Raw genomic sequence first — 20641 nt, 5'->3', positions numbered from 1 at the left:
TAAGTCTTCTATTTCATGCTGCAAATCACGAATAATAGCAGCGGTAGCATTGATGGATTTTTCAAGTCAGCAGGTGAGACCAAGAATAGATCGTCTGTTTTCTTGAGCAATTATGCCAGGATAAGAGCCTAGAGTAAGGACTCCTGTAACGGCCCCTGCCAATGCACAACCAAATGTAGAACCAGAAAACAATTGTGTGTCAATAATGACTTCATCATTACATGTAGGCCCCAGAGAGGAACGCCACTGTCGAGTTGATGGGAGCTTACCTATTTGAACAGGTAGAGTAAAATAACCTATAGTTGCACATTGATAATTCTGAGGATGAACATTAGTAGCATATTTATCAAAAAAGAACCACATATCAGGAACTATATTAATTCAATGCAAAGAAGAATTAAAGGTACCTGACAACCAATAGTAGTCAGAACAATAACTATAATTCCCTAGCTTTTTTAATATATGCTGAGCAGCATCATAATCAGACCAATTATGAAGCCAAGTGTGTTTAGCGTGACAACAGAAACACAGACCCCTTGTAAATTGACTAACTTTCAAGTAACGCCAACGGACAGAATTCAATTGCGTAGGGGGTGTAGAAAATAACCAGGAGTGTGAAATAGATTGTAGTTGTGAGACAATAAATGTAGAAGACATGATCAAGTTAGGGGTAAAAGAAATTTGACCAAATGCCATTGGGGGCTCATAGTATAAAGTAATATTTGTGCCATGGGTCATAAACATGTATTGGGCATGACGAACCCACAAATTAGAGTTAAGACGAACCACAGAAGTGTCATTTTGAGCAGAAACACCATTAACCATAAACAAGAAAATACAAAGTAAAATGGTAACAGAGTTAGCAGTAATAATAGCAAAAACAGCAGCAACAAGATTTTCAGGAGTCTGAGGTAATGAGGCCTGTTGCAGTTGTTGTTGAGCTTGATATGTAGTAGATTTAACCTGGCCCCAAGTGATGGGTTGCGGGCGCATTGACCTTGGAAGATGGACTACCGTGTTCAGATGATGATTGAAATCCGGAATCGGGTTGTGAAGGCCCTGATGCTATGCCATGATACGGACGAACACAGCGCGCTGGAACCCACACTGCTTGTCGAGTAGAAGGATCTTCCACGGCAGTGTAACCGTGACCCCAGGTGATCAGCGGTGTAGGGCCTTTCCAGGTTGGATCTGGAGCTTGGCGATACTTTACCAAAGGCCTTGCTAAAGATTCGGTAGTTCGAAAATGCAAATTAACAGGTGAGTCTGCAAGAGAATCTAAAAAGTTAAATAATTCCAAGTATATAATGCTACAGCAATGAGATTTGGAATCTTTCGCAGATGGTAAGGGCCAGACTCAGTTTGTAATTGTTTCTGAAGCAATGCCTTAAAAGTACAATGAGCTCGCTCAACTATAGCTTGACCCTGAGAGTTATAAGGAATTCTGTGCACTAAAGTAATATTCCATTTCTGACAAAAGGTTTGAAATTCCTTACTAATATAAGCGGGGCCATTGTCAGTTTTAAACTGAGACAGCCGACCCATTACAGCAAAAGAGGATAGGCAATGAGAAATAACATCTGAAGTACGTTCATGTTTTGAAGCAATAACCCAAAGGAAGTGTGAATGAGTGTCAATAGACGTACGAAGATAACAGTATGGCTTAAAGGTTGAAAATTGAGTTACATCCATTTGCCAAATTGATTAGCTTGGGTTCCTCCTGGGTTGACACCTACTGGAAAGGGAACTGCCAGTTGCTGACAAGCTGGACAAGCACGGACAATATCCCGGGCTTGAGATAATGAAATTTTAAATCGCTTTGCAAGCGATTTGGCATTTTGATGAAAATAAGAATGACTGGCAACAGGATTAGCAAACAAAGACGCAACATCCTTTAAGGATTCATCTGCCTTCCGATTTCCTTCAGTCAAGGCATTAGTAAAGGGAGTATGACTTCAAATGTGTTCTACATACAAAGAATACAAGCGAGTTTCCAAACTATTCTTTAAAGATAAAAACAAGGATAACAAATTCTTATCCAAAGAGAGAGCACAATAAGAAAAGGGAAGAGATTGCATAGCTCAATACACATATTGAGTATCAACGATCAAGTAAATAGGTTGGTCATTGAACAATCGTAAAGCCAAAATCACAGCAGCCAGCTCAGCACGTTGAGCTGAAGTCTGCATGGCAATAAATTTAGAATACCATTGTTGTTGAATCTGCCAGACAACCACATCCCTTGTAGGTGATCCATCAGTAAAGACTGTAAGAGCTTTAGAAATAGGATTTTGCACAAAAATGGAAGAAAAGGCCGGATTTAAAGTAGTAGTAACCACTATTCTAGGATCCTTGGGTAAAGAATACAACAAGTTTCCCACATATTGAGAAAAGGCTATCTGATATGATTCTGAAATCATCATCAAAAGCTCATGTTCAACTTTTGTACAAGTGAAAGCTATGCTAATGAGATCCTGTCCTGTAAGATGTAAGGCTCGTTTACGACCTTTAATAATCAAATCCTCTAATGCTGATTGATAAGGATAAATGTTTCTAGGCGGAGTAGCTGACAAATTAATCCATTCATGAATGTTGACTGCTTGTGGAGAGGCATTAGAATAAAGACATCATGTGGGTAAGGGTGCAGTAGGAAGAATAGCTAACCAAAGTCCTATTGTTAAGGATGTTATCCTGTCCTCATATCGATGCTTAAACTTATTCAATATTTCTTGAAGGCATGTTCTTTGAAGATCAGTTAATACAACTAGATCTCCTGGTGATTGTGCTCCCTTCAAAGACTGAAATAAGGGCAACATATCACCAGTTGATATGTTGATATGAACAGAACCAAGTTCTGTTCCTGAGACAGAGGCATCCCTTTTACAGTCTTCTGAAAAGAAGACTGAACAATAGAGTCAGGAGGCTTTTGCCCTGTATCTGCAGGAGCTGAGGGAATTGAAGACATATATTCAGGTGAAGAAGGGGGACAAATGACAGCATTAGTATAACATGAAGGTAGAGGTGTTAAAAGAGAAAGTTCATTGTGACCAAATTTTTCAATTGCATGCCTACATAAATGCCACACCTGCAAAACTTCTATTTTTGCTCGAGGATAAGTATGCAATGTTTTCCCAATACGTTCCCAATCAGTTAATTTTAAAGACCCCTTTTCTGGGTACCATAGGCACTGAGCTGCAATCTCCTGGACCAGCCTTAAGAGATTTCTCTGTGGTACCTCGGTATTATTTTTCTTCAACAAATAGCCTAATTCATCTACATGCTTCCTTTGTTCCTCAGAAAGCGAAGACCCCATACTTACAGAAACCAAAAGGTTGAAGAAACCACAAAGGGTTGAAGGTGCACCAAATCCTTGCTGGACGAAGTAAGAGGGTCCCTGTTCATGCACCACTTGTTGTAATGATGATGAGGCAGTCGAGTTGTTTGATCATGAACAACTGAATCATGATCATCTTTATTGGAGTCTAGTCTTGCATTTATACACATTTTTAGTTATCCTCCATCACTGGTTAACTTTGGTTACTGCTTAACTTTGGTTACTGTTTAGCACAGTAATTAATACAATTAATTATCTCTAGTTAAAGTCTAACATATGTTTACTTCCTCTCTCTAATCCTCCTTTAAATTAGTGACTTTGTTTACCTGAGTTGTATTTGCTTGGAAACATTCTTTATCTGAGGTTTGCCATCCGAGATTGGAACATTCCTGCAATTACAACTCTACAGACTTGGGAGGCAGAGAATAGATAGGGGTGGAGCCAGTCAGAGGTGGTATTTGCTGGTTCTCTGAACCACTCAAAATTTCTGCTACTGGTTCTCCAGAACTGGTCAGAACCTGCTGAATACCACCTCTGAGCTGATTGGTTCAAAGTAGGTATCCCTTGACCATAGCTCTGTGTATTTTTAAGCTTCAGTTCTGTCTTTTCATTTTGCACTTTATAATTGCATAAGAGAACACACAGGTTTCTGTTGGAGAAGCCAGAGACAAAGCAGGCATACAGTAGCTTTGTCTTCCATTTGTTGTTGTCATTTTTCATCTTTATTGAACAGTTGCTATAATGATTTGCCATTTTTTTGTTTCAAGAATCCTTCAGCCTTCAGCTGAGCTCTAGTTTTTTTATGACACCACGTCTACTGTTTCAAGCTCCCTTATATGTTTCTGATGTGTTTGTTTCTTTTCAGATTTTCACCACATTTTTGTGTAGCAAAATCGACTTTATGTCAGAAAATCAAATCTTTCATCAGTGTTTTGTTCATTTCATACTCCCTGTAGGGAAAAAAATGCCTGGCTTGATTCTTCTTACTGAAATAAATATCAGTTGCAAAGCTGTTGTATCATCCTACCTTCCAATTTCCTCATTCCTCATTCTAGTAAGATAGTACTCTAAGACATATCAAAACTTTCCACTACAACCTACAACCATGGATACAGCAGTTGAGGTAAACATCTCTGGCTGTAAACTACAGTGTTATGCATTCATTACAACTTTCACAATTTATACATATGAAATATCAAAAATCTTAACAAACATGACTTCTCATCATACAATATTTTGTTTTGTGGAAAAACCAAAGTTAGATAAAACATATATAGAAAATATGGAATGGGAACAGCAGTAGAACTAATAATTTATTTATTGAGCCATGGTGGCACTGTGGTTAGAATGCAGTATTGCAGGCTGACTCTGTTCACTGCCAGGAGTTCGATCCTGACTGGTTGGTTCAGCCTTCCATCCTTCCAAAGTAGGTAAAATGAAGTCCTAGGTTGTTGGAGGCAATATGGTGACTCTGTAACCATTTAGAAAGTTCTGCAAAGCACTATGGAGTAGGATATAAGTCTAAATGCTATTGGTAGTGTTATTATTTCCCTCCAACATTGGTAAATTGAAGAAAGATTATTTCTGCTACTCTGAGAGGTGCCATTGCTCAGAGAAGGTGGAGAGAGCATTCACTGTACAACTTTTACATACATGTTGGTTACTCTGCTTAGTCAACTGTAATGAGCCACATCTGGACCACAAGTAGCAAAGCTGAAAAATATGAAGTCACAAATAAGATTTCAGTGAGGTACTACTGAGTATTATGCAGACAAGTCATCCTAACAATTACTATATCAATACCTTGAGGGTGTTCAAAATGCCTTGCTTGCTTTTATTGTTTGTATGCTTTCCTTAATTCAATTCAGTCCAGCATTTTTACAAGGATTCTAAAAGTCAATCAAGCCAGAAGCAGGAAAAGGCAGAGGTAAGGTGAGATTTAAATCAGAGAAGTCTAATCCTACCCTTCTAGTTGATTTTTGTGTAGGTCAATCCCTCAGGTTGGTGTATAATTCTGATAATCCATCAGAGCCAGCAGAAAGGTTGGAAATTCTTCTACTACTACAAAATCAGGCTCTTTTAGGGAATACTTGACAGTTTGGAAGCAGGATGGTAACATTAATTCAGAGTTAAAAGTGGGAGTGAATAATAAGTGAACAAAGAGCAATTGTGCTTTCACATTTGACAGGCTTCAGTAAGAGCACATCATAAAGCTATATACAGTACTAGTTAGGCAGTCTCTATTCCCTTCACCTCTCTAAGCAGCAAAAGTACATATTGAGTACATTTGCCTCGAATAACCTGAATCTGGTGATATCTTTCTATCAATTTTTGCAAAAACTATAGCTTTTTTCCCCCAGGTAGATTTTCAGGACTCTTTGATTCCATTCTGCACCATCTAACTTAGGGGTGTCAAACTTGCGTTGTCACAGCAGCATCACATGATGTATTGTGACTTTTCCCCCCTTTGCTAAACCTGGCTTGGCCGTGGCTAGCGCGTGACACATCAGGCCCATGGGCCACGAGTTTGACAGCCCGTATGACCACAATTGAGGGGTGGGATGCAAATATTTTTACTACAGGTTTTGTGGGTGTGGCTAGATGGGAGTGGCTAGGTGGGAGTGGTCATGTGACTGGGTGGGCATGGCTTCTTTTTTTCTTTTTTGCAGCATCGCCCCCTGCTCTGTTTTTGTTTTGTTTTTTTTTGCCTCCTGGGCCTCAGAGAAGCTTCCTGGGCAAAGCAGTAAGATAGTGAGAGGGATTCTGGCACAGCTGCTCGTCGGAAGAGCTGATTGTTGGGAGGAAAAAAAGAAAAAAGAAAAACCGGTTCAGCCAAACAGTAGCATTTTTTACTACCAGTTCACCAGAGCCGGGCCGAACCGATAGAATACCACCACTGCCCTGATCTAACTGCTACTTTATGGATTGCTTCTTTAAGAAGGATCTTCTTCAGAGAAAAGGAATGACCTATTGCAGTGTTTATTATATACCCAAAGTCAGTCAGTATAACTATTTTCTAACACATTAGGAACAACATCCTTTTTTTGTGTGAGGATATATGTATCCTAAGCAACAATTTTAATTATTCAGTTCAAATAATTAAATGGATCTTAATGAACACTAAGCATTTTTATTTGATATGTGTGCATCTCAAAACACAGAATAATACAGGTAGTCCTTGACTTACAACAGTTCATTTAGTGACTGTTCAAAGTTACAACAACACTGAAAAAAGTGAGTTATGGCCATTTTTCACATTTACGATCTTTGTGGCATCCCCATGATCACACGATTAAAATTTAGATGCTTGGCAACTGTTCATACTTATGACCATTGCTGTGTCCCAAGGTCATGTGATCACTTTTTGCAACCTTTTGACAAGCAAAGTCAACAGGGAAGCCAGATTCATTTAACAACCGTGTTACTAACTTATCAACCTCAGTGATTCACTTAACAACTGTGACAAGAAAGGTCATAAAATGGGAGAAAAGCCATTTAACAAATGCCTCACTTAACAGCAGAAATGTTGAGCTTAATTGTGGTCATACATATTTTTTCTGACTTGAGTAGATTCTGAGACTTTCATTCCAGATTACTGTCTCTATTTTCTCAACCAACCTGCTGCAGAAATGTATGTTAACCTCCCAGAAGTTAAAATAAAAAACTGCCAAATTTTGGTTGCATGGTTTTGAGTATTTCAACATGCAAAAGCCAAGGAATGCCTGTATAAGCTCTAAATTAGACATAACCATTGTTTCAGCCACAATAAGAAAAATTATCCCAAATGCAAGAGGAGAAAGCCTCAATTCATGGCCCACCCACATATTGTAGTCTAAGTAATTTTGCATCCTTGTCCTGCACTTTGCAACCCTGGTCCTCTAAAATACCTTTAGCCCCACCATGACCAAAATTTGCCTCGCTCTGCTTTTCATCACAAGAGCAGGAAGTACATGCCATGCAAGACAAGGTTCAACAGCCGAGTCAATTCATAAACAATTCCATAAGTTTAGGAATATGTACAAACGCTGATTATCCTTTTTCTCATCAAGAGGAAATTGTTTATTTGTTTATATCAAGTAGCCATTGTTGCAGGGATGCCAAAGCAATATGCTGTTTATCATCTTTGTGTTCTTTTTGTTTCTAAGCTCAGATTAATATGGTAGAAGTAGTCTCAGTAACATAAGGTGATTTTCTTTATTGCATACTTACAGTTTATGTCACCATAAAACTCTTGGCAAGAATGGAAAGGTTAGGAGGAATAAACAAATGCTATAAAACATACCCAAATAGATTGTATAAACAATTATTGTATTGTAGGAAATAAATGATTTAATGAGTGATTAGGGACAGCTGTGGAATATAAGCCCAACTGGAAGTATTAAAGAAGTTTGGTTTTTGCAGAATTTATGATCGACAAATTTATCTTTTTTATCTTTATCCCAATGAGTACGTTTAATATCCTTTCTGTCAGGCTATGAATGAACAAACTTGGAAGACAATGAAAATATAGCGAAGACATTTGTTATATTAATAACAATATTCCATAATGCCTAGAGTTCTATGATGGTCCAAGACAGGGCTGTCAAACTTGAGGCCCGTGAGCCAGGTTACACACTGGCCCTGCCCACACCTGGTTTAGCAAAGGAATAAAAGTCCCGATACATCACATGACACTACCAGTCTAAGAAATACAGATGTTATCTATAGCTGCACACTTGCAGTTTGGAAAAAGACATTCTAGCTCTCAGTATTGTCAGGAAAGAATTTCATGTATTCATGAATTTCATGTATTCATGAGGTTTGGGTCTGTGGTTTGGATATGTCTGCCATATGTCAGGCATACAAGTACACTTTAGGCCAGGGGTCTTCAAACTTGGCAGTTTAAAACTTGTGGACTTCAACTCCCAGAATTCCTGAGCTAACATGACTGGAGAAGGAATTCTGGGAGTTGAAGTCCACAAGTCTTAAAGCTGTCAAGTTTGAAGACCCCTGCTTTAGGCCTTCTTCACCACCACACAGCTTTCCAGCTATACTAATGTGCCCTTTGGCCACTCTGAAGGGAATCAGATGTTGTTTTATGGCATCACAAAAATTATTTGAAGGGATTTGTCTTAAGTTCAGAATTCAAGATTTAACCACATTCAATCCATATACCTCTAATTCTAATGGCACCTCTGTTTATGCTTCACAGTGTTCACTATATCAGGATGGACATAAATGTAGTTAAACCAAGCTAAGTCTCATTTACCTCAACTTCCTACTCTGTGGTCAAACTATTAAATTATAAATTAATTACAAGAATTTATTATTTCGACACGAGAATCTCTCAACTTTAGAAATCTCATAAGATACAGATGGATTTTCCTGTTGCCAAGCTTTTGAAACAAAATGATTAGAATTAACAAATAGGTCACAACCTTGGCAGCTATCCAGTATAATCTGCCACTGTGCTGGTTGCCATAGAAACCAACAATTGTGAAAGTTCTTTCATTGCAATCTATATTTTATGCATAAGAGATTAACACATTTAAAATAAGAAATCAGCTAATCAACATAGTACTGATGTTTTTGTTCTATGGAGCTGAAAGGCAACTTTCTTTTTTTTTCTGTTTCTGTTTTATCATATTTACACTCAGAACATGGCACTTATAGCTGATGACCAAGCATCACTGTAGTTGCATTTTCTATTTTCACCTTGATAAGTTATGAATTAAGACCAAGTCACTTCCATCTTATTTATGGACACCATGATCCAATCAAGCCTAAGTGACCCATTGATAAATGATAGTTTTAAGTAGGATTGAGCCAAAATGACTACATTATTTCACATGCTTTAGGGCAGGGTTTTCCAATCTTGGCAATTTCCAGGTGAATGGACTTCAACTCCCATAATTCCACAACCAGCATAGGCATTGCTGAGAATTCTGGGAATTTAAGTCCACTCATCATCAATTGGCCACGGCTGAGAAACACATAGAATGCTTCACTATAAAAATCACGTTGCTTATGTTAGAAATGAAAGAGAAGGAGAACTCAGTTTGGCATAAATAGTACGAATGGTTAGAAAATAACCATTAATAATAAGAAATAAGAAGAATGGATTAGTGTAACAACTATAAGAGACCTTGAAAGAATGGTAGACACATAAAATATATAACTATATATGATAGAGGTAATTATAGATAGAGATAACAGTTGATGTATATAAAACATAATATGATTAATAAGATAACTATATTTGTCAATGTCAAAACGCTGTCATCAACATGAATATGATTTGTATTGGTGGAAAATATAATAAAAATCTATTTTAAAAAAAGAATCATGTCATACTCTTAAGACAAAAGACAAGTAAAGAAACTAGATCTTTACAAAGACTAATTAGTTCAAATTATTGCATATAAAAGGGATTAGGTTTGGCCTTTTTATTGCCAGAGTTGCTAGTGAGTGGGTAATGTTGAAAAGGGATTAAATCAATAACTGAATAAATCAATTACAGAATCTTGGAAAATAGAAGTCTATATGTACCCCTCATCATATGTCAAACAGTGTGTTAAGGCAGGGCCTCTTTGATGACTTTAATACTTTTTCCAATTGTTTCTTGGCTCAAGGGGTCATTTGCTAGCCATTTAGCAAACATAAAAAGCATGTCATTCTGTTCTTGTTCTCCACTCTTTCAAAAACATACACTCCCAACCCCAGGGTTAGAGAAATCCTTTATGATGTAGTTCATAAGAAGCTACAATGAAGTAGTGAGTGCAGATTCTCATGTCAGTTACCAAGGATAAATTAGCCTTATTATTATCAGTTACAACATCATGCCCAAAGAGATGGATAGAATTTATTCTGAAATCAGAACAAATATATTAAAGAATTATCTGCCAAATCCAATTGATATTATTTGGTCATTGGCTGTGTTTGTCACAGTGACAGTGACAAACCCAACTACTGTCTTTCCTATAGCTTTCCTATAAAAATAATGCTGTTGCTTCTTTGTTTTTCATGTCTTAAGGGGTAAACAATATTATCTTTTCATTGAAATTGTCCGATTCCAGTTTGTTTCAATTTTCTGATGTCTAGGATGTCAATTTGTAGCTGATTCATTTCATCTTTCACTGGGTTGAGCTTTCCCATGCTTGTGCTTCTTATCTTGCAAGTTTCCACTATAATTCTTTTCTTTGCAGCTTCAGATTTTCTTTTCATGCATTGCAACTTCATCAGCTAGTGTCCCAAAGGCTTTAATCTAGCCATGTCATAAACACCATTATTACTCCAAAACATCCTCAGTTCTTCCTTAGTATCTTGTTGAATGCCATCTGATCTGAGGAGTCAATCATGTTGTACTATATCATCCATCAATTTATATTTTCTATTCATGTAGTTTCCTTGATAGAAATACACAAGTAGTTTGCCATTGCCTTCTCCTGCGCTGTATGAAATGATGCCTTTGCCTTGATCACTAAAGTGATCGCTTGCCGCCAACGTCTTCCTGTGTTATGCTGTATATCATATCTGGTTGCTAATTTTGTAGCTAGGAAGACTTTTGTGGCTTGGGTGACTTTGCTGGATGTCTATATTCTTGGGGTACACTTTTTCTTGGAACATCACATACCATTAGGCAACATAGTAGGATTTAAGGCAAAACAATGGTATTTTCAAATAGATAGTCTGTTCATACTTTCTTCCCTGTCTGGGGCAACTGAGACATCTAATTTTTTCTTTCCTCCTATGGTAGAGACCAAAAGATCTTTGGCAGTGTCAAATATCCCAATAATCTATTTAAAATTGTTCCATTAATCTTTAATGTCCTACCCAGTTGCTTGAAAATAAGATCCTTTAAGCTCAGATGGTCATAATTTTGGACCAAGGATTGAAAATCTCTGATTCTTGAACCTTTTCCCCCAGAATTTGCTCCTTCTGTAATTTCAGAAAACCAGTGGCAGTTTTCTGCCGCTATGATTATCATATAAACTGTAAATAAGACCTTAAAATATGTCCATTTTTCATAACTGCCTTGACCTCTGTGTCTGTGGCCCTTCATAAGATTTAAGTGTTGCTCCCAGCCACTGAAATACAGAAGATAGATGCAATTTATGCAGTAAAATCTTATTTGCTTCAATTACATTAAAACAGTTATAAATGTATTCTTTTCACTATTGCGAATATAGTCTCGTGTTCTAATATATACGGGTAATTACACTGTAAGATAAAGCAATTTCATATTATTATAGGATTTTTATTATGTAGCCCTTTCATCACAGCTAGTTTATTCTTTCTTTTGCATAGCATTCTTAATAACAAAATGCATTTGGCTGCCACAGAAATATTTTAGTAGGAGAGGCTTTGTTAGTATTGGAATGCCTTTTCTCATGAGAAATTATTGCCACATTTATTTCTTTTAAAAAAAATCAGAGATCATATTGATCAGATATATTCTAAATATTGCATTGGCCTATTGAAACAGGCTCATCACATTTCAAAAACATTCCATAAATGTTCCCTTCGCTCAAGAAAAAATAGCAGTGATATGACATTTGAATGACTGAGCATTCAACACTTGATGTTATTTAACCACTATCTCTGTCACTGAGTCTATATAACCAAACTTTGCCTTGACCTCAATCCGTAAGCAATCACAGAACTTGCAGTTCTTAAAAAAAGCCTCCTCCTTCACAGAGAATAGATGAATAGATAAAAGGGAGAATAAAATGCTTTAAATGAGGAAGAAGGATATTGCAGTGACTATAAGGGTGGGTATGCTTCATTGACAGGCTACTATCTATTATATACTTCCAGACATTTATTCAAGGCTTCCACAAAATGCCTGAAATTAATTTAAGGCAAAGCCAAATGTCTTCACAAATTACCTGGACTTTTTTTTTTTCAAACTTTCGGACAATTTCAACCAACCGGCTATGTATAAAAAGCATAAGGGACAGATAGAATGTTGAGACCTTCCAGACTTGTATTTTATTATGAGGCAGAATAGAAGAGCCTCGTGATTACTTTATACATTCTAGAGTATGAGTAGAGATACATTTTAGAGTGTCCAGAGCTACTAGATAGTCCTTGACTTATGACCACGTTGAGCCCAAAATTTCTGTCACTAAGTGAGACATTTGATGAGTTTTTGTCCCAGTCTGCAATTTTTCTTGCCACAGTTATTAAGTGAATCTCTGCAGCTCTTAAGTAACACGGTTGTTAAGTGAATCCAGCCTTCCCCGTTGACTTTGCTTGACAGAAGGTCACCAGAGGTGCTCACATGATCCCCAGGACACTGCAACCACCATAAATATGACCCAGTGGCCAAGCATCTGAATTTTGATCACGTGACGATGGGGATGCTACAACTAGTCATGTGAAAATGGTCATGTCACTTTTTTTTAGTACAGTTGTAATTTTCAATGGTCTCTAAATGAATGGTTGTTAAGTTGAATAGTACCTGTATAGGACCAGGCTTCTAAGCCCTAGTCCAGAATATCATGGTTGATTAACTGAAAGGACAGGAAAATAAATAGATCAGACATGTTAAACACATGGCCCATGGGCTAGATCAGCCTGGAATAGGCCCAGGGCTGTCCCGCAGGGCTGTCCCAGAGATGGTGAGAGACCGGACTGTGCCGCCCTGGTCAACCCCAGCCACATCCACCCAGTCAGTCACAATGACTAGGCCATACCCACCCCAGCCCCCTATGGGCAAACAAAATCCTGATACAGACTGCTATGTTTGACACCCCTGAAACAGTTTTATAAATGCTTTCCATTCTTTCCTCCAACATGAGGTAAATAAAGCATTATCTGGAATCAGGCATGATTAGTGGAATAGGCAAGTGATGACATTAAACTGTTCTGAGTGGTGAAAATAATAAGGGACTACAAAGAGCTCCAAAAGGATATTGGCACATTAAGGGATTGGGCATCAAAATAGTAGATGTCATTCCACATGAGCAAATGTAAAGTGACACAACACTGATGCCCAAAATTCAACTATCCATACCAACTATTGGGATCAGAGCTAGTGATGATTGATGAGGAAAGAGAACTGGAGTAATGCTGAAACAGTTCAATGAAGGTGGCAACGCAGTATGCATCCACTGTTTTTTTAAAAAGGACCATAGCATATTAGGAATAATAAGAAACAGTAGTGAAATTAGAGGTCCCAATATTATGATGCCCTTATATAAATGAATGGTGCAATGGTTCATCTGGAAAATTTTATGCAGTTTATGGCTGCTGCAGCTCAAAAACCACATAGAAGAAACTAGAGAAGTTTCAGAGAAGGGCAACCAAGATGATCAATGAGGAAAGGTTGCAACACTTGAAGCATTTTATTTTGAAAAGGAGAGGAGACATACTTAAGGTGTACAAAAATATGCTCAGTGTGGATAATGTGGAGAAAGAGAAGCTATTTTTCCCTTTCCCAAAACACTAGAACCAGAAGCATGAAATTGAATCCTGGAAGAATTGAGACAGACAAAATGGGATATAGATATAGATAGATAGATAGATAGATAGATAGATAGATAGATAGATAGATAGATAGATAGATAGAGATAGATAGATAGATAGATAGATAGATAGATAGATAGATAGATAGATAGATAGATAGATAGATAGATAACATTACACAATATATAATCAGGCTTTAAAATTCATTACTGCAAGGTGCGATGTCAACTTGACTGGCTTTAAAAAAAAAAGGTTGGACCAGTTCATGGAAGTTTTAGATCAATGGTTCTTAGCCTTAATGGCAGTGTAACTGCCTCTGGAAATCATCTTGTAAAACACTAGTGGGTGTTCTTATGTAATTGGTTGACTACTGTGAAAACAGACTCCTGGACTAGATCAGCCATGGTTTCAATCCAGCAGAGCGCTCTTTATGTTATGTAAGGCACCCAAACCTATTTCTATCCTAAAACCAAATCTGACATATTTTTGTTTCAAAACAGTGCAAATTAGCCATAGGGGAACTTCTTCACTACCCTAAGAAAATAAGTCTTGATAAAGTTACCTGTGACTGGATGGACTCATTGCTCATCACAGTGCTTTAGATGTATTGACCTGAGTCAGTCTGCTTATTAGTGGTTAGGGTTCTATCTGTATTTTATCTTTTTTAGTTTCTTTCCTTCCTCTTCCTGCTCAAAGATGCTGTTTGATTGGCAGCTGCTGTTTGACTAGCAGCTGGGTCATCCTGATGACGGGATCACGAAAGAAGGGGGAGGACAGACCAGTGGTGCTTATAATTGTCTCAGGTAGTCTGTCCTTCCTCAGGCATAAGCATGGATGTATGGACTATTAAACCAGGAAGGTCTAAAAGTGGATTCTCAAAATTTTAATGCATTAGATCAGTCTAATGCAGGGGTGTCAAACTTGAGGCCTACGGGCCGGATGCATCACATGCTGGCCCCACCTCCACCTGGTTTGGTGAAGGGGGGGAAGTCCCAAAACGTCAAATAATGCTGCTGTGATGACACGAGTTTGACACCCCTGGTCTAATGCATTAAAATTTGTCTATCTTAAAATCTCTGTAGCTAAGCAAACTCCAAAACAATATGACTTTGCTTGCCTTATTTCTTCCTATATATATTTTTATTATCCAGAGTTTTGCAGCATTAATTCAGCGCCAGAAAAATAAACACAGATGGCTGATGCTTCATTTAACGTCTTTATAAACATAATAAGTAGATTTTACAAACCAGTTGTAGATTTCTCCAACATAGAGCAAACTCAGACAGAAACATGTTGCAAGTAACTTCAGTGGCACAAGAGAACAGAGAGAACTTCCAGTTTCACTTTAGTTCAGCAAGAATAAGAGTTTCATTTTCAACAGGCAGACTCAGAGCTCAACATAGCTTCACAGCTGCAGAGCTTACTAGGCTACTTCTAGTTTCAGTTTCCAAACTGTCCTCATTGGCTGATTTAGTTGCTATGCCTATTCATTGGCTGACCTTGTTACCACGCTCTATTCCAATTCATGAATATACTCTGACATTTATCCCTATTTTAGCAAGAAGTAAGATGTGGTCTAGTTTGGATTAACTCACTTGAAAGTATAACATATCCTACATTATGACAAAGGTCTATAAATAAATATAAATAAATAAATGGGAATTCTTGAACATGTTCAGTCATTCGTACTTGGAGTTCCCATTTATATCTTAAGTACTGCATGCATTCATATGGACAATAAGGTCAGGGCTAATACATAACTTAGTCTAATCCATAGTTTATACCTAGAGTCATTTATTCTTTGGACACCTCCATAGGCACACAGTCCTACAGGTGCTTAAATATAAACAATTATCACTTCAGTCAAGAGGAGGGGGTCAAACTATTTTCCAAAGCACTTGAAGGCCAGACAAGGAATAATGGATGGAAACCGAACAAGGAGAGATTCAATCTGGAAATAAGGAGAAATTTTCTGACAGTGAGAACAATCAACCAACAGAACAGCTTGCCTTCAGAACTTGTGGGAGCTTCATCACTGGAAGCTTTCAAGAAGAGACTGGACTGTCATCTGTCAAAAATGGTGTAGGGTCAGCTTGGACAGGGGATTGGACTAATTGACCTACAAGGCCCCACCAACTCTGTTAATCTGTAAACTCTGTAAAGATGCTCAGTATGTTCAAAAACAACACTTAAAATCACAGCCTAATGCATTAAAATCGATCTATGTTAAAATATCCATTGCTAAGCAAAGTCCAAAACAATGTGATTTTTCTAGCTTCTCCCCCCCTCTCCCCCCATATATGCCCAACCTGTATTTCAATGTGTTTGCCAAACTAGAGCATCGCACACATATAAACATGTTATGACAGATATAGCCAAGAATCAATATAGATTAATTGCAGGACACAGCTGTTTTTCATGAGGATGTTGTAAGAAGTGACCTATATATCCAACAGATTCGTTTAACTCACACACATTTAGCCACATCCATTTCTTCTGTTCACTGGCCATGAATAACCTTGCATCCCAAGTCATGAGTTCAGGCCATCCCTGGCTTAAGTGCATAAATATTTGCTGCCTATTCTATAAATCACTATGCTGTTGCACACATTTTCCACCAGATGGTAGGCAATAAAAGGAAGAAGCACACACACACACACTCATCAGCCAATGTATATTTAACAGCATCAAGTTAAATGAAATGAATTGTCACTATGAAATATTACATGTATATTTTCTTATTGGCTATATTAAAACAGAACAAGGTATTTCAACAGATCAGATATAGATGGATGTCTACAAATTAATTATCTACATGAGACATAGAAAAAGAATATAAGTTTCCCTTCCATTCTTAAAGATAATGGGGCATATTTCAGCTGCAAGGGAGACATTTTAAGTTCTACAGTATTGATTAAAATAGAATACAATAGGCAAGCACTCGCCTTTTTGAAAAATGACTGAAATTTTAAAATGTTTACCTTTAGCTGACTTACACCAATCATTGCCAACATTTCTTTTAACAACCATAAAGAATCAAATCTTCAGAGGATTTTTTTTTTCTGCTTTATTCATACTATCTAAAATATGAAGCATTTAGTGCATAAACCAAATATCATGCATGTCAGGGATACATTTAAAAGGGTTTTCTTCTTCTTCCTTTGAACGTGTTAAGCCATGGTGCGTATATATTTTTCATACTGCCAATCTTGCAGACAGTTTTTTATTGAATTTTTATCATAATCATGGGTATTAACACAATCCTGACAATTCTGAGGATTCCTCAGTGTTGCTGGCATGGGAGATTTCAATAAAATGTATAAAAATCCTACATCAGTGTCTATAACTACATTAAGCTATATCATTTATTTATTTCATCCTTATGAATTAACACTATTTCCATAATTGCAGGATTACCTGAAATTAAATACAAAGTTTCTCATTGTAACTTATGGAGAACACAAAATTAAAATTGGAAAGGAGATCTTATAGTCCAATACCATGCTTGAACAGAAGACCATATAACATTCAGAACAAATGGTTGTCCAATCTCTTCTTGAAAACATTCAGTGATGGAAGATCCATAATTTCTGGAGGCCAGCCGTTCCATTAATTGTTCTCACTTGCAGGAAATTTTTTCTTAGCTCTGTGTTGGATCTCTCCTTAATGATCTTCCTCCTGTTGCTACTTGTCCTACATTACTTTGGAGAACAGGCCATCTCCTCTTCCCTATAAGAATACTGCTCAAATACTGGAAGACTGTTATCATGTCACCTCCAGTCCTTCTGTTCTTTAGACTGGATTCACCTAGTTCTCGCAATCATTTTGTCACACAATTTAGCCTCCAGACCAGTGGTAGAATTCAATTTTTTTTTACTACCGGTTCTGTGGGTGTGGCTTGGTGAGCCTGGCTTGCCTTGGTGGGCAGGTCTTGGTGGGCATGGCAGGGGAAGGTTACTGCAAAATCTCATTCTCTCCCCACCCCACTAACCTGCTTTCCAACTCCATTCTCCTGTGCTGGGCAACAAAAGAAGACCCAGCCAATCAGCTGTGATTCAGGAGGCAGAGAATAGATGGGGGCGGAGCCAGTCAGAGGTGGTATTTTCCGGTTCTCCAAACTACTCAAAATTTTCACTACTGGTTCTCCAGAACTGGTCAGAACCTGCTGAATACCACCTCTGCTCCAGACCCATTATCATCTTTATTGCTCTTCTCTGCACTCTTTCTAGCATCTTAGCATCTTTTTGTATTGTGGTGAGTAAAACTGGATCCCTCTCCTAGAGAGATCTCACTGGTGTAGTATAAAGCAGCACTATCACTTCATATGAGTTTGATACTATCTCTAAGTACAGTTTAGGAGTGCATTGGCTTTTTTGGCAGCTGCAGCATACTGCTGGCTCATATATCAGTGGTTGTCCACTAAGATCCCTAGAACCCTCTCATAGTTACTACTTGTTGATCCAGGAACCAGCTATTCTATACCCATGCATTTGGCTTTTCTTGCCTAAGTGTAGGACCTTATTTTTCTCACCACTGAATTGCATAGGGCGCAGAGTTCAAGTCTGCCAAGATGCTTCTGTATCTTGACTCTATTTTCTAAAGTGTTGGTTATCTCCCCCTCCCCTCCCCAGCTTGGTGCCATCTAATTATTTGATGAGTTCCCCTTGTACCCCATCATCTAGACCAGGAGTATCAAACTGGTAGTCCGTGGGCTGGATGTATCATATGCAGGTCATGCCCACCCCAGCACCACAAAGGTAAAAAAAATCACAATACAAAGGGAACTCAAGAGCCGTGGTGGTGCAGGGGTTAAGAGTGTAGTACTGCAGGCTATTTCTGCTGACTGCTGGCTGGCTGCAATTTGGCAGTTCAAATCTCACTAGGCTCAAGGTTGACTCAGCCTTCCACCCTTCTGAGGTGGGTAAAATGAGGACCCAGATTGTTTGGGGCAATATGCTGACTCTGTAAACTGCTTAGAGAGGGCTACATGTATGTAAGTCTAAATGCTATTGCTGCTATTATGAAAATGTCAAAGAATACTGGGCCTAAGACAGAGAACTCCACTGCATGCTTCCCTCTATGTAGATGCAGTTCCATTGAGAAACACATGCAGTTGGTCACCCAATTGTAAATTCATCTGGTGATAGTACAGTCTATCCCTCATTGTTCCATGTTCAAATGCCTTGCTGATTCTATGTCCACAGCATTTATCTGATCCATTAATTGGGTCACTCTGTACGAGAAGGAAATAAGGTTCGTCTAGCATGATCTGTTTTTAATAGACACATGTTGGTTTCTGGTAATTGCCTTGTTCGTTTCTAAGTGCTTACAATCCCGTTGCTTGATTATCTTTTCCAGAATTTTTCCAGGTATTGATGTCAGGCTGATTGATCTTTAGATTCCTGGATCCACTTTTCCCCCCTTTTTAGTATCAAACTCATATGAAGATTGGAACCACATTAGCTCTTTTACAACCTCCTGATAGCTCCCGCATGTTCTAGGAGCTCTGAGAAATTCATTTCAGTGATTCTGAGATCAAATCTGCCAGCTCTTTCAAAACTCTGGGATGTAATCCATCTGGTCCTGTGATTTGTACATGTTTAGAGTGAATAGGTGTTTTCTTACCATATTCTTGCCTATTTTGACTTGAATTCCTGTTCTGTCCCCTTTGGTGCTGCTTTTGATAGGCTGGATTTTCTCCCCTTTTGTATGAAGACAGATGCAAAGAATGAGTAGTTTTTCTTTCTCCCTGCTATTCATCACCTCCTTGCCATCTTCTTCATTAGTAAGAAGAGTAATTTCCTTGACATCTTTCTTACATATTGAAAAAAAAATTAAATTATTTTTGGCATTTGTTTGTTCTGAGCCTCAGCTTTCCCGATTCTGTCCTTGCAGTTTGGGGCTATTTGCTGGTATTCTACTTTGGTTATGTGTCCCTTTTTGCATTTTTTATACTTGTCCTATTTTTCTCTCAGTTTGTCAGAGAGTTCTTTATGCAACCATGCTGGTTTTATCTGGGGCCCCTTGTTTTCTTTCTCTGTGGTATTATGTTAAGTTGTGCTTTTATAATCTCATTTTTTCAGTTTCCCATGCATGTTGAATTGTTTTCCTCTTTAGGATTTCCATAAAACCTTCCTTAAACGATCTCTTAGTTTATTGAAGTCCATTCTCTTAAAAGTCTAAGAGCCTAGTTTGACTTTGTTTGCTTACTTGTGCCTGCATTATGCTGAATTCCAATATGACATGGTCACCCTCCCCAAAGTTTCCGTAACTTCAACCCCCCTCTGTTATTGCATCTCTTTTAGTAAGAATTAAGTCCAGTATAGTTGAACCTTGAGTTCTTCAAGTAGTAACAGAACACCAGAGTTGGAAGGGGTCTTCTAATCCAACTCACTGCTCAAGCAGAGGACCCTATACCATTCTGGACAAATGGCTGTCCAATCTCTTCTTAAAAACCCCCAGTAATGAACTTCCTTTTTGCAGACAATGTTGTCAGATAGGCTCATCACCAACTTGTTTGATCTCCCTGCAATTACTGCAGCGTTTGTCTCCCATTTGATGTCAGGATAATGAAAGCAGGGAACCTTAGTGTTTTTCCCCCCTGCACACACTAGTTAATGATAAGCAAAATATTCATCTGTTTCCTCTACTTGGCTAGGTGGATAATGCTATTATCGTGTATAATGCTATTCTTTTGTCCTTTTATATTAACCCAAATGCTTCCATTCTTGTTTTTGTGCATTTCTAGATAGATGTGTAATGATTTCTTAAAGATAATGCATCTTTTGTTAGATTTGCTTCTTTTGAACAATTTTCAAAGCACCAGAAAGCAAGACGAGAAGCAATGGATGCAAAACA

The sequence above is a fragment of the Notechis scutatus genome, chromosome 1 (genome assembly GCF_049901735.1).
Source record: "Notechis scutatus isolate UNSWTSFEM ecotype Mainland chromosome 1, rNotScu1.2, whole genome shotgun sequence".
NCBI classification, from domain to species: Eukaryota; Metazoa; Chordata; class Lepidosauria; order Squamata; family Elapidae; genus Notechis; species Notechis scutatus.
Note: the sequence above shows the minus strand (reverse complement) of the source record.